Source organism: Homalodisca vitripennis, chromosome 3 (assembly GCF_021130785.1).
Source record: "Homalodisca vitripennis isolate AUS2020 chromosome 3, UT_GWSS_2.1, whole genome shotgun sequence".
Taxonomy (NCBI): domain Eukaryota; kingdom Metazoa; phylum Arthropoda; class Insecta; order Hemiptera; family Cicadellidae; genus Homalodisca; species Homalodisca vitripennis.
This window is the reverse complement of record NC_060209.1, coordinates 13048697-13060974: the sequence shown is the minus strand read 5'-3', so window position 1 is coordinate 13060974 and position 12278 is coordinate 13048697. Positions and strand designations below refer to the sequence as shown.

Here is a 12278-nt window from a genome sequence, read left to right as displayed (position 1 = left end):
TTTATAATTTAACCTTTTCCTTAATTTTTGTTTGATTGACAAACAATTTCACGTATACAATTAAATTCAATCATCTTCGGGTGGATCTCTCAGGTGGATCAACAGTTAATCTTTTGCGAGTTAAATCATTGTGAGGTGCCAGGATAAACTCTTGTATATTACATTTAAGAAATTTTAATGAAGGCTCTATTTGTATGTGTTATATATTGGACTCTGGCTTTCTGTAACTCATATTCAATTTTAATTATCGAGCAGTCTGTCGTTGGACTTTGGGTCTGAGTTAGAGATAGCGCAGGTTCAAATCCTGTCTGTGACCGTTGCACTTTTTATCAGTACCATCAACCTTGTACTGTATCGACTCTCCCCCTTATTCTGTTTGATAAGATCCTCGCACAGGCCAGTGGCCCATGAGGACGGACAGAATAAGGCTTAAAAGGGGATCAGTCTCTCCCTTTTTTTTAAAAAAAAGGATAATTAATAACTATGTTAAAAATAACAACAACAATAGTTATTGAGTTATCCATTATGAAACTCGATAAACATTTAATACAGTTACACATCAGTTAAGTGCAGTAGGTATGTTCTTGAATTTTGCATTGAAATTGGGCTAAAACGTGTGCATTGTCAAGTAAATCTTACCACACAACAGTACTTTAAATATTAATTAAAAATCAGAACTGAAATGAAAAATATTTTCAACGCATTTTTAGTTTTATTTAACCGTATCAAAACCATGAAAATTAAGTTCCCACATAAAATTGTCCTCAAAAACTTGTCCAGATAATTCTGCAGTTATTCCTGTAGGCCTATTTGCAATTATAACAGTATTTTTAAATACAGTAGAAGCAGTGTGAGGTAACAGTGGACAAATATCAGCTAGGAATTAATGTTCATTGCATAGGTTTTTTTCATAAATGTGAAACAAGAATTTAAAATTAGTAATGCAAGCTTTTTATTATCAACAACACATTTTTATTGCAAAAACATTTGCAGCAGTGTCTGATGAGAAAGTACTAAGCCATGTTTCCATCACTGCAGTGGGATACGCAAACATTTGCAGGTGAACAGCTCGTTCCGGGGCAACATATCAGAATCTCACACTGCAACATTCCAGCACGTGAGTTAGTAACAAGTTGCATGCCATGTAAGTAACAGTATTAAAGGAGGTATTCTTGTCAGTTAGAAGCCTTTACTGGGTAAATCTTTTTAGTGATGCAAAGAATTTTGGTAGCTTTTCTTGTTTTCAGTGCTAGTAAATTTATAGTTATTGCCTGGGTCTTCCTTATAGTTTTTGAAAATATTGTTAAATTTTAATAAAAATAATTCTAAGCCAACTCTACTGGTAGTGATGTATCAGACTCCACCAACCAAATCCACTTTCACTGAATGAAGACCAAGAGCATTTTTTGCTGTTTAGGTAAAGGAATTGGGGTAAAAACCTATTGAAATGAATTAAAATAGCCAAAATTATAACGTACACACTTCATTAGTTATAATATATTATAATGAGTTTGAGTTTATAGTTTATAAATAGATGTGCAAATGAGTGTCTCGTGCTATATATATATATATATATATATATATATATATATATATATATATATATATATATATATATATAGCACGAGTTGTTCCCAGAACCCTTAATCAGAAACACTATTAAATTATTATTATATATATATAATAATAATTAAAATTTAAAAAATAAACAGAACCCAAACCAGAATAAAAAACAACCAGAAAAGAGTTTTAACAAATGAATACCATAAACAACAAGATTTCAATCAGCTGTATGTGTGTAAATAAATGTTTACATAGAACTAAAAGTTTATATAAAAGAAGGAAAAGAGAATTACCTTAGGTTCAAACCATCTGGTTGCATTGATTTTAAAATCATTTGATGTGCAATTTCAATTTCTTAAATTGATCAGATTAGTATTTTCATTGGGATTTGACGCTAAATGGTAAATTCCTTTTAGGTCAAAGCAATTTTCTAATTTATTTTGATTGTGTTGAATCGCATGAGCAGATAATGGTCTCTCATAATTTTGATGAACATCAAACCGATGATTGGTCATTCTCACTCTTAATGGAGTGATGGTTTTTCCAATATAATCTTTGGGACAGAATTTACAAGTTAGTTAATAAATTATGTATTTTGTGGTGCAATCATTGTTGCCTTTAATAGGATACCCTACCTTCTTTTTCAGTTGTACTACTTTCAAAAGATTAAAAATGTATTAACAACTTACAAATGCCGCATCTTGGCTTGTTACAAGGATTGCACGTGTTACATTTGATGTTATTACTTTTTGGACTGCCTCCATAGTTTAATTTCGGTCTAGAGAGAATGTTTTGTAAATTTGGAGGTTACTTAAAGATTACTTTAGGGGGCTTAGAAAATAAATTTCTAGTTTCAGGAGAAGATTCCAAAATAGGAAAAGAAATCTTTAGAATTTTGTTGATTTTATGAAGGCCAGGAAAATATTGAGTAATAAATTTAGGATCATTAGGATTAATAGCACTGGAATTGTTTTTAGATGCTCTGATTTGTTTATCAACAAGATGTTTTGGATACCCCCTTTCAAAAAGTACATTAGACAGTCTGTTTATGTAGTTATGAAAGGCAGATTGATTGCTACAAAGATATTTAGCCTTTATTGATAGACTCTTAGGGATAGATTTTTTAATGTGAATTGGATGGCAGCTGGTAAAATGCAAATATTGCATTTTGTTGCTGTCTTTGATATGAGTTTTTGTTTTCAAATTCAAAGTCTTGAAGGCCTGTTTCAGAATAGTCTTCAGTTAAGCATTTGAATTTTGCTTTGTCATTCTTGTTCTCATGTTGGGATCTTCATCCAAAGGAGGGAATGATCAGAAATCATTTGATGCCATATGAGGGGAATGGGTAGTCTGATTTAATATGGGTATTAGCTATGTGGTCTGCTACTTTGTTAAGATATTTTGAACACAGTGAGAACATTGTACTGGATCATTGTTCTGATGAAGCTACCAAGATATTTTTGTCCACATGTCAGGTCGTTTATGCTGCATTGGCAATGTAGTACTCTTTAATGAAGGAAAACAGGATTTTTCCGGACATTTGCCATCGTTCAGTGAAACAAGAAATCAGTAACACAACGTTTCGAGATCTGCATCTGATCTCTTCTTACAAAAATAACCTGATCTCGTCAAAAATAACCTTCAAACAAAGGACTCTTTAATGACTCTAATCCGTGAACTTTTGATTGCACGTGCTTCGTTGATAGGGCAATGTTACCATTGAAAAGGGTGTCCTTTCGTTTCTGGGTCATACCCATATAACTTGATTCATAGGGTTATTCTGTGTGAATTCTTACATGTTGAGCAATTTCAACCTGCAACTGCTTCTGGAACATATTTTGCAGAAACCTTTTATGCATGAAGGAAACAGAATTTTTCCAGACATTTGCCATTGTTCAGTCGTAGGTGGTTGGTCGACGAATGCAGGCCTATTGTGATCTGTATTCTATAGTTTAGTTGTAATAATTAGTGTTGTGTTTAGTGCTTATTAATGAAGCTGCCATGAGACCATCCTAGACATGGACATTATAGTTGACTGCATCTATATAACAGCGTATACATTGCTCCAGTGTCATTTCCATATGCAGTAAAGAATAAGGTTCCATACTTTTTGGACACACTTTGTGGTTGTACTAAAAAGTTTGACAAATGTAGGTTTGTCAACCTTTTTACTTGTTAAGTAGCCTACTTACCGACTTTCCAGCAGGAGAACACACGTAGTTCACGCTGGCTTGAATTCCAACCATAGCCATTGTTACCAAAGCAGTGATGACTACTAGAGCACACATATACTTCATCGTTGTTGTTTTTGGTTTATCTTACAGTACATTGGGTTACTGAAAAATATATCGAATTATGATTTACGTTTTACAGATTTTTCTTTATCAAAAGCTGAAATGGTCTTCAGGAAAGTTTTTAATACGAACCTAGTGGCTTTTTTTACATCTTTATCAAAACTAATTTGAATCAATTTGGAATTATAGTGTTTAAAATCTTGTGTTATATTCAATAAGTTCTTACATATGCCTAGTTAGTATAGTTTTATGATCGTGTTGTTTTCTTTTAGTTTTGGAAATCATGATGGGCAAAAATACAAAAAATAGTTAGGAATTTCTGTCATGTGTGGCTGGCTCATCCTAAAAAGTAGTTTGTTAATTTTATGAAAATTGTTTTACCAAAAGGTGACAAACAAATTAATTAAAATAAATCGCTTTAAAAGAAAACGCTGTTTCAAATAACCAAACTGTGAGAATATCATTAGTGCATATGATAGTTGCAATAAAAGGGTCCCTTTGGTTCTACTCAGACCTAGTGAACTTAACAGTAAATCTGCTATTATTTCTATGAAATCAATTTAAAATACTGTATAAATATTCTTATTACACTGTGGTGGAATTGAATTGATTATAACTTGTTGGATGAAGTACGTATTAACAATATAATTGGAATAGTTAAAAGTAATTGACACCCAATTACTATAACCTGTTTGTCTAAAAAGAGGTACCTGCTCATGCAGCCCTTGAGAGGGATTTAGAGATTCAACTTTAAAGATGCAAATAAAGTCAGTTGGGGCGGAAGTATAGAATACTACTTATGAAGAAAGTGGTTGTGAAGCTAGAGACAGTTTTTCTAAAAGTGTTTCCAAGCCAGAGTTTATGTGCTGTATATTTTAACTAAAGCATGGACACAATAAAAAACTTGTTTTTAACAAACCTTAACATTAGTATTGTATGGTTTCCATTGATCTCATTGTCTAAGAAATCTGTAAAAGAAAATAATTCTATTATGACATAAATAAATCATAACAAGTAAAATGAGCGTAGTTTTTAAACTTAAAACATTATTTTTCTAAAATGTTGAAGGTATATCACAATGAAACTCACTTAAATTCGTCCATGGAATAACAATCTGTATTGGCACACAACCAGGTTTTTCTTAAAAACTATAGAGAAGTTTTCCTGAAAAAGAAATTAAAACTGTCACTCCAAGATAGTTAGCTGTCAGCCAATAGATAGGAGGTTGAATTTAGAGGGTACTGAAAAGGTAGAAAATATGGCACAATAAATCTTTTCTCTGATTATATTTCTTTTAACTTGATGTTATTTTGTTCTCTTAGAACAAAAAGCTGAGAAACTTCACTTAGTCCTAAAAGGACCTTTCCACTGTTTCTGGAGTGACAGGATACCTGTATTCTTAAAACCAACCATGAAACGCCTCCCCAAAAGTAGCGTGGCTGACAATTGATTTCTTTCGTACAGAAAATTTCTCTATCAATTTCAAGAAAAACTAGGTTGTGTGTTTTTACATTGTAAAATGGCTTTCGGCTCCTACCAATGGGCACTCACATGGACATGGAATATTTAGCACGATTCAATTCAAAAAACTTTATTCAACAAAAATGTTTTAAAAAACATTTTATCATTCACCATGTGCACTCACACGTGCGGAGTTATTATAATTTAATTTTAATACACTGTATTTTATATGGCAATATATGCACTCAGAGGGTTTATAATTATTATTTAGCCAATTTGAAATAATTTTGTTTAACAATTTATTTAACAAATAACTTGTTGATTTTCTAGACCACAAACAAGTTTGTTTGATCTGAGTGAAGACTCTTCATTGTTTGTTTGATTAGACTCTTCAATGTTTAATTACAAAGTGTATGTATATAATATATTGGAACATATATTTACCAAATGTTATCCATGTGTGTGGTAATTTTCCGAGCAATCTAACTTATTGCCATAGCAACAAATATTGTCGTGAAAACACTACTTGTTGGCACAGAAAATACTTCAGATGTTCAACAAAAATACAGAACTGATGCGGAAATATTCTCACATGTGATACAATTATTATTAGTGTTCGCACTGTTTGGTTCATGTAAATATTTGCAAACCTTTATCAAGGTGATGCCAATTATTCGTTGATAACATGTTATCATCTGAAAACCCACTACATTTATACAATTTCTGTTTGGATGAAGTAAATGAGGAAAAGTAAAAAATAGCTCATAGTTCCTTTTTCATTGTCATTTTTGTAAGGTTGAGTTAACTTAGTATTTTATTAATGTACCTTGGAAAATAAAATATTTAATATACAATTTAATTAATTATTTCAATAGTGGGTTGCAAAAACAACTGCAATACCCATTTTCAATTTTATATTTTTTATGATTATCTGTTTAATAAAGAAAGTGTTTAAAGTTCAAAGGGTGGGACGTTTAGTTAAAATTATATGTTTATTTTGCTAGTTAATAATAGTTCTGTAAAAAAGAAAAATGCCAACAGACCCCAAATAGGGTGAAAAGTTAAAATTTGTGACACTCAAAATCAAAATTATGTTGGACTGGATGGTTTAAGGTTACATGATAGAATATATCTTCACAAATTAGATTTACAGCCTCGCCTTTAATCTTATAATATCCCATTAAACAACTTAGATAAATCTAAAAATATCCAAGGAGACATTCGGAATGTAGAACTCAAAATTGAGGATTACAAGATGTTTGTAGGTCAGAGTTGGAATTTCACGCTGAGATTAAAGATTCGGAGGATAAAAATATATCTTCAACGAATTACCACAAAAACACAAAAAATCACCTTTTAAAATTTATTTATAAAATTGCGTTATACGAACGGGGTCCCCCCAAGAGCATTTTATTCAAAATAAAGTCTAATAATCTATTTTTGACTAAAAATAACATTTATGTTGAAAATTTGAAATAGATCACAATTACAATAATACATAAATTCAAACCTTACAACTATTTTAATTTACGAAATACACGGCCCTGCACATCTAATAATTCAATTTTTTCAAAATCCGAAATATGAATTTCAGCGTCATGGAGCAACTACGAAAGTGAGGTTAGTTCTTACTATTTTTACTTCTTTCTTACTTGTACCCCGTACTTCATTATTCACTCTGACCTGATCTTTGCCCTCCTTTTATTAGTTCAGAAGTGCTATATTTAACTATTTTAGGACCTAGTATTTCAAACATTTCCCGGGGGAGAGCTCACGGACTCTCCTGCTAGTATGGGGGGTTTCGATATCCCCGACTCACCGGTATTTCGGCCACCCCCCAGGGAAGATTTCTAGGTGTGCCACTGGTCTCACTCAGGATCGATACCGCATTGAATATGTTGCAATTCTACCTAGAGATGTTCCGATACTACTGATACGAGTAGGTATCGATACTTTCTTTCGATATAGGTTAATCGATACTATCGTGATATCGAAAACAATGTATGAGTATTAGTATTGAAAAAGTACGTACTTCTTTTTCGTTTTAAAAATATAGATTGGTTTTTTGTTGTTACACATATTACTATTTTATATTTCAGAACTTATGTCAATGGAATCACGAATGGTACATAGCTCAGTACAGTTCTTATCAAAGTAATTGAAATTGAACTATTATAAGCTATGTATTTCTCTTACTTATTATTATGTAAGTTATTGTCATCTGTAGGTCTACGTTCGCGTTTGTTTAGATATTACCTTTTGTAGTAGAAAGTGTTATAGTTTCGTGTGTTGTGTCTTAGTTAGCAGGGACTGTTAAGTACGTGCAATGCTTCCACCAAGATATGTAACCACGTCAGAAAGAAGGATAAAAATCTGCTACTTGTAAGTTATGTCTGTTATACATAAAGTACTCTGGAATACCACTAACCTCTTCAAACACATGGAAAACAGTCATGGGAAAGTACAGGTAGGTGAAAGCAAACTTAAGTCAGATAATCAACCTTGCACCTCATTTGAAACCAAGCTATCTAACTCTCAATCTGTGCGTATCCTGTCTCTCAAGTACGTTAAAACAACAATTAATTGGGATAGAAGTTCGAAGCTATGTCCGACAAAACGAAGGCAAGTCTGCAAGGAGCTTACTCACATTTGCCTTTCAGCAGATTTATGGACGGAAAAGATCTTACAAGGAAGTTACAGCCCATTTTTGGGCGGAACAAACGTTATACATATTGATCTTACTTGCAAAGGACTTGATTCTAACTATACTGTTGAATTCATAAGCAAAGAACTATAAAAAGGAATTAACGAATGACGCATTCTCTTAGAGAAGGTAATCAGTATTGTAACAGATAACCTCAGTAACATAGATAGGCGATATTGGTTATCGATATTAGGTTCATTTCGGTATCGTCTCGATACCAAATATCGGATCAAAAGCAGTATTAGAGCGTCCCTTCGCCTATCTCTCTAAACTCTAGGTTCATTGTCTGTTGGTAGATGAGTCACCCAACCGCTTTTCTAAGTAGTAAAAGGTGACTTCAAAAATTTTGTCATTTACTATATCAACAGTTCTTACATAAATGTTCAATACATATGGTTAGTATGTATAAGCGTAAGCATAGATTCAGGTTCAAGTTCAGGTCGCTGTGACTGTGGGGGTGTGGATCCCCCACTTCTTTTGAAGCCTCTACCGGTTAGCTTTTGCTTCATGTCTGTGAGGGTCAAAACCCTAGTAGCTTTCACTACTTGTCAGTGGTGTATTGGGGTAGTGTACTCGTAGTAGAAGTCGTAGTCGTCAGTCTTCCATAGGAGCTCCTGGGCAAGAAGATCTCGGATGTGATCCCACGGATTGGACTCTGCGGCTTCTTCAAGGCTCGATGGCAGACCTTCCACGAAGCTCTTGATGGTAGGGACGTTGGACGAAGCCCTGACTACGGTGTTCCTCACGAACCAGGACGACCCAGTGGCCCGCCGGAGACACACGCTCTGATGGGTCACTTAATTTATGTAATATTTAAAAGTTACTTCTAAACTCGAGTAGCTTTTAAAACAACTATTAAGTTACTTCATAGAATTCTTATTTCATTCAAATACGTAAAGTTACAATAAAGCTATTGTTACAGTTAATATTTATTCAAAAGTTTGCTAAATGTAACATTGATATATTTTGTAATAAACTAAAAAACTGTAATACAGTTATCAGCCAACATGTGGCATAGTGCTGTTACCTTGCAGTAACATGCACAATGTCTAGCGAGCAGTGGCAATACTAGCGTTACAGGAGGAAACTTTGCGAAATAGTGCAAGGTATTGACGGGTTACCAGGGTTACCACTATCAGACCCACCACTGAACGTTATTCACTAAAATCTATTACATAGTCATATGACATTTTTCTTTTATCATCTGGACTAGTAAGTGAAAAATGTGCGGGTAAAGTACAATAAGCGGAACCAGTGAATTTAATTTCTTTCTGGATGTCTGTCCGCACTATATCTCGAAACGAACTGATGTATAGATTTGAAATTTCATGAATCTTTATTTGTCTATGAGGAACACTTATTTCGGTGACGGTGCATGTCACTGCATAGAATTTGTGTAAACATTAGGGAATTTTTGCATCGATCTTATGGGTAACCATGATGGCAACAAGAAAATATCAGAATAAATAAATAGGTAGACAAATTCAGTACACTCATAAGAGATTTTAACATGTGTTGTATTTAATACATCTAGCCTAACTATCCTAACACATACAGCACCATTTTATGGTGATTTGGTGTGTAGACTTTTATTATTTAAAACACTTGTATGAAACCCAATTTAAACAAAAATATGAATGAATCATGTGGCAAGATATCCGTAACATTTAAAATTAATTTTGCATGCAACTTCATTTCTAAATAGACAAGAATAAAAAGATGTTTGAAAAGATGTATGATGGTGCATGTCCAGCCATGGAGTTTGGCTCTAAGCGTCGACGAAGCACCCACCCAGTAGGCTGACACGATTTCTCTTTTTTTGTAAAAATTTCTTTTCTGTACGATTTTTGTACAATTGTTTTTTGTTCTATCTGACAATAATGAAATAAGCTATTGAAATTTTCCATTGAACCTCAGCGAACCCTGCTATGCGACACATGATGCAACCTACCTTGTTATAATAAAAAAACCTACTTGGATGACATGTACTCAGATTGCCAAACAAGTAAACATGGTCATCTTAAAGGAAGATGTATGCTTCTGGGTAATGGGTCAACTCAGATATAGTCACGACTAAAGAAGGCAGTTTAGGACATTTACTTGTGTTCTGATTTGATAATAACTGTTTCTTTGAAGTGATGGTACTTCTTGATAATTCTTCGATCATAAATCCTTCCTCGCCTTTACCAATAATTTTTTGCTAGGTACAGTGAAGTTAGGAGAGTTGACGTCTTTGGATCGCTCTGTTATTGCTTCGGTTGAAAAAAGGTGCAGACAAAATATGTGCTTAATTATGTGCGTTAAAAATCGAGTCACTTGGAATGTCCTTACTACTTGCCTTAAGTGCATGGGAAGAAAGCGTATTGAGCCATAGAATTTCTCAATTTTTACAAAGATGGCCTTGAATTAAAAATTCCAAATGTCATCGCCTCTTTCGAAGTTGGAATCTGCTTCCCTTCCAGCTCTGTGCCGGGATTCACGCCCAAGTCAACAAGAATACACACAAGAGGAAGGCGACATTTGCATATCCAGAACCAAGACTTTGGCCATGTATCAAAGATTGCCACTCACATTATACAAAAATTGCGACCGAAATCAATGTGGTCGCATAAAATTTCATGTAACACGGTGCCTGCGTTTTCATTTGATAATGGTCGGACTGTTGCACAACACCTGTTCGACACTAAAGAAGGTCTTCGAAAGGCCCACATATCCAATATTGTTTGTTACTATGAAGGTTTCGGAAGGTAACAGTATATATTTCGAGCATTTCTCATTTTTAATTGTAACAAAAAAGCAACACTACATTTGGCAATTTTTATTTACCTCACGTAGATAACTATAAAAAACCTAACACGTAGACTGAAAGCTATGCTGAAGTAGTAAATCGTACAAAAAGATAAAGTATTCTAAAAAGTAAAAATACTTTGAAAATTTTGTGTTGTATTGTTTGTGAGCACATAATCTAGAATACATACTGAAATTTGACATACATGAAAATATTGATCACATATTCCGCAGATAATTATTTCGAAGTACATTATGTATTTGTAATAAACACTGATCCTGTTTCCTGGGCTCTAATCCAATCTTTGTAAAAAATAGGATTTCTGAACTGTTTCCACCTCATCACAATCAAAAGATATATATAATCATACATTACATCCGGCAGTAAGCAACGTCGAATTCCAACCATGCCTTAATACAAATCGATCGCGTAAGATGTTTCTAAAATAGAACTAGCACTCCAAAAATACAGGCAGATAAGTACAGAAAATACTTTACATAGCAATGTTACATCACCCATGTATGTATTTTGTACGTGGATTATGCATACAGTTCTTAGATTTACCTACTGACTCTACTAACATTGATTTAAAAGTATCCTAAACATGAGTGATTGATTAAAATTGATTTATTTGATTAATAAAATTCTTTTCCACTTACCAACTTTTAATCCAAACTTTTATAAATATATACACGCTAATAACCAAATCAACAAGTTGACAACCCAACTGTAACTCGATCAGTGAACTATAATAATGACTCAAGTACGGTACTAATTCAAACACATGGAAATTCCACCTCGCACCTTCAAAATTCAATTCGGAGGTGTTTATGATGTAATAAAATAAATTTGTCTGTTACCTGTGACAGTTATGGCCCACACCACCGCGGTGCTATCAAATATAGTTACAGTACAGCAGACATCGTACACTAAACTAGTGATACTGCTGCATCAAAACAATGGGCCTGTCACAATGAAGTATGGGTAGTTACGGTATTAATTATTGATAAGCAACTGGAACGAAACATTTACATAGTCATGTCATCGCTATCATCTATTTTTGATCCAAAAGACACTTTTTAGAACACCGTACTAAATATTGTTATGTTAAATCCCTAGTTTTATTACAAACTCTTGTTTTATCACTACATGTAATTTGTAGGGTTTTCTAGTTTAGAAGTGCTTCCCTGAAAAATTAAAAAGATAAAGCCCAGAACTAATGATGCGCCAATGTCTTTAAAAGGAAATTAATTGAGTCAACATACATTAAACTAACAGTCAAGATTAGGCCGCTTTGGCTGCCAATTCTGAAAAATGAACTAAAAAAACCAAAATGATCAAACAGATTAGATATTTTTAATAAGCAAATACGAAATCACGGTAATGGTTTTAAGAAGTTCATCTAGAATGAACCAATAAAAAAGGCCCACTCCAGTTCCTCTCTTATTTTCTCGCCATTTTTTTCTGC

The 12278-nt window shown here is 33.4% G+C and overlaps 1 long non-coding RNA gene across 5 annotated transcripts; it reads right to left on the bottom strand.

Annotated features, from left to right (window-relative positions):
- Nucleotides 1–928: 928 nt before the first annotated feature.
- Nucleotides 929–11762, bottom strand: LOC124358608. Of its 5 annotated transcripts, none has more exons than XR_006922049.1 (4): nt 11470–11762; nt 4777–4825; nt 3756–3899; nt 929–1100 (listed from the first exon to the last, which is right to left on the bottom strand). It is a non-coding gene; the product is annotated as an uncharacterized LOC124358608 (long non-coding RNA). The 5 variants fall into 5 exon arrangements; XR_006922047.1 differs by lacking the exon at nt 11470–11762 and adding an exon at nt 5763–6552; XR_006922045.1 differs by lacking the exon at nt 4777–4825 and having other exon boundaries at nt 11470–11756.
- Nucleotides 11763–12278: the final 516 nt, after the last annotated feature.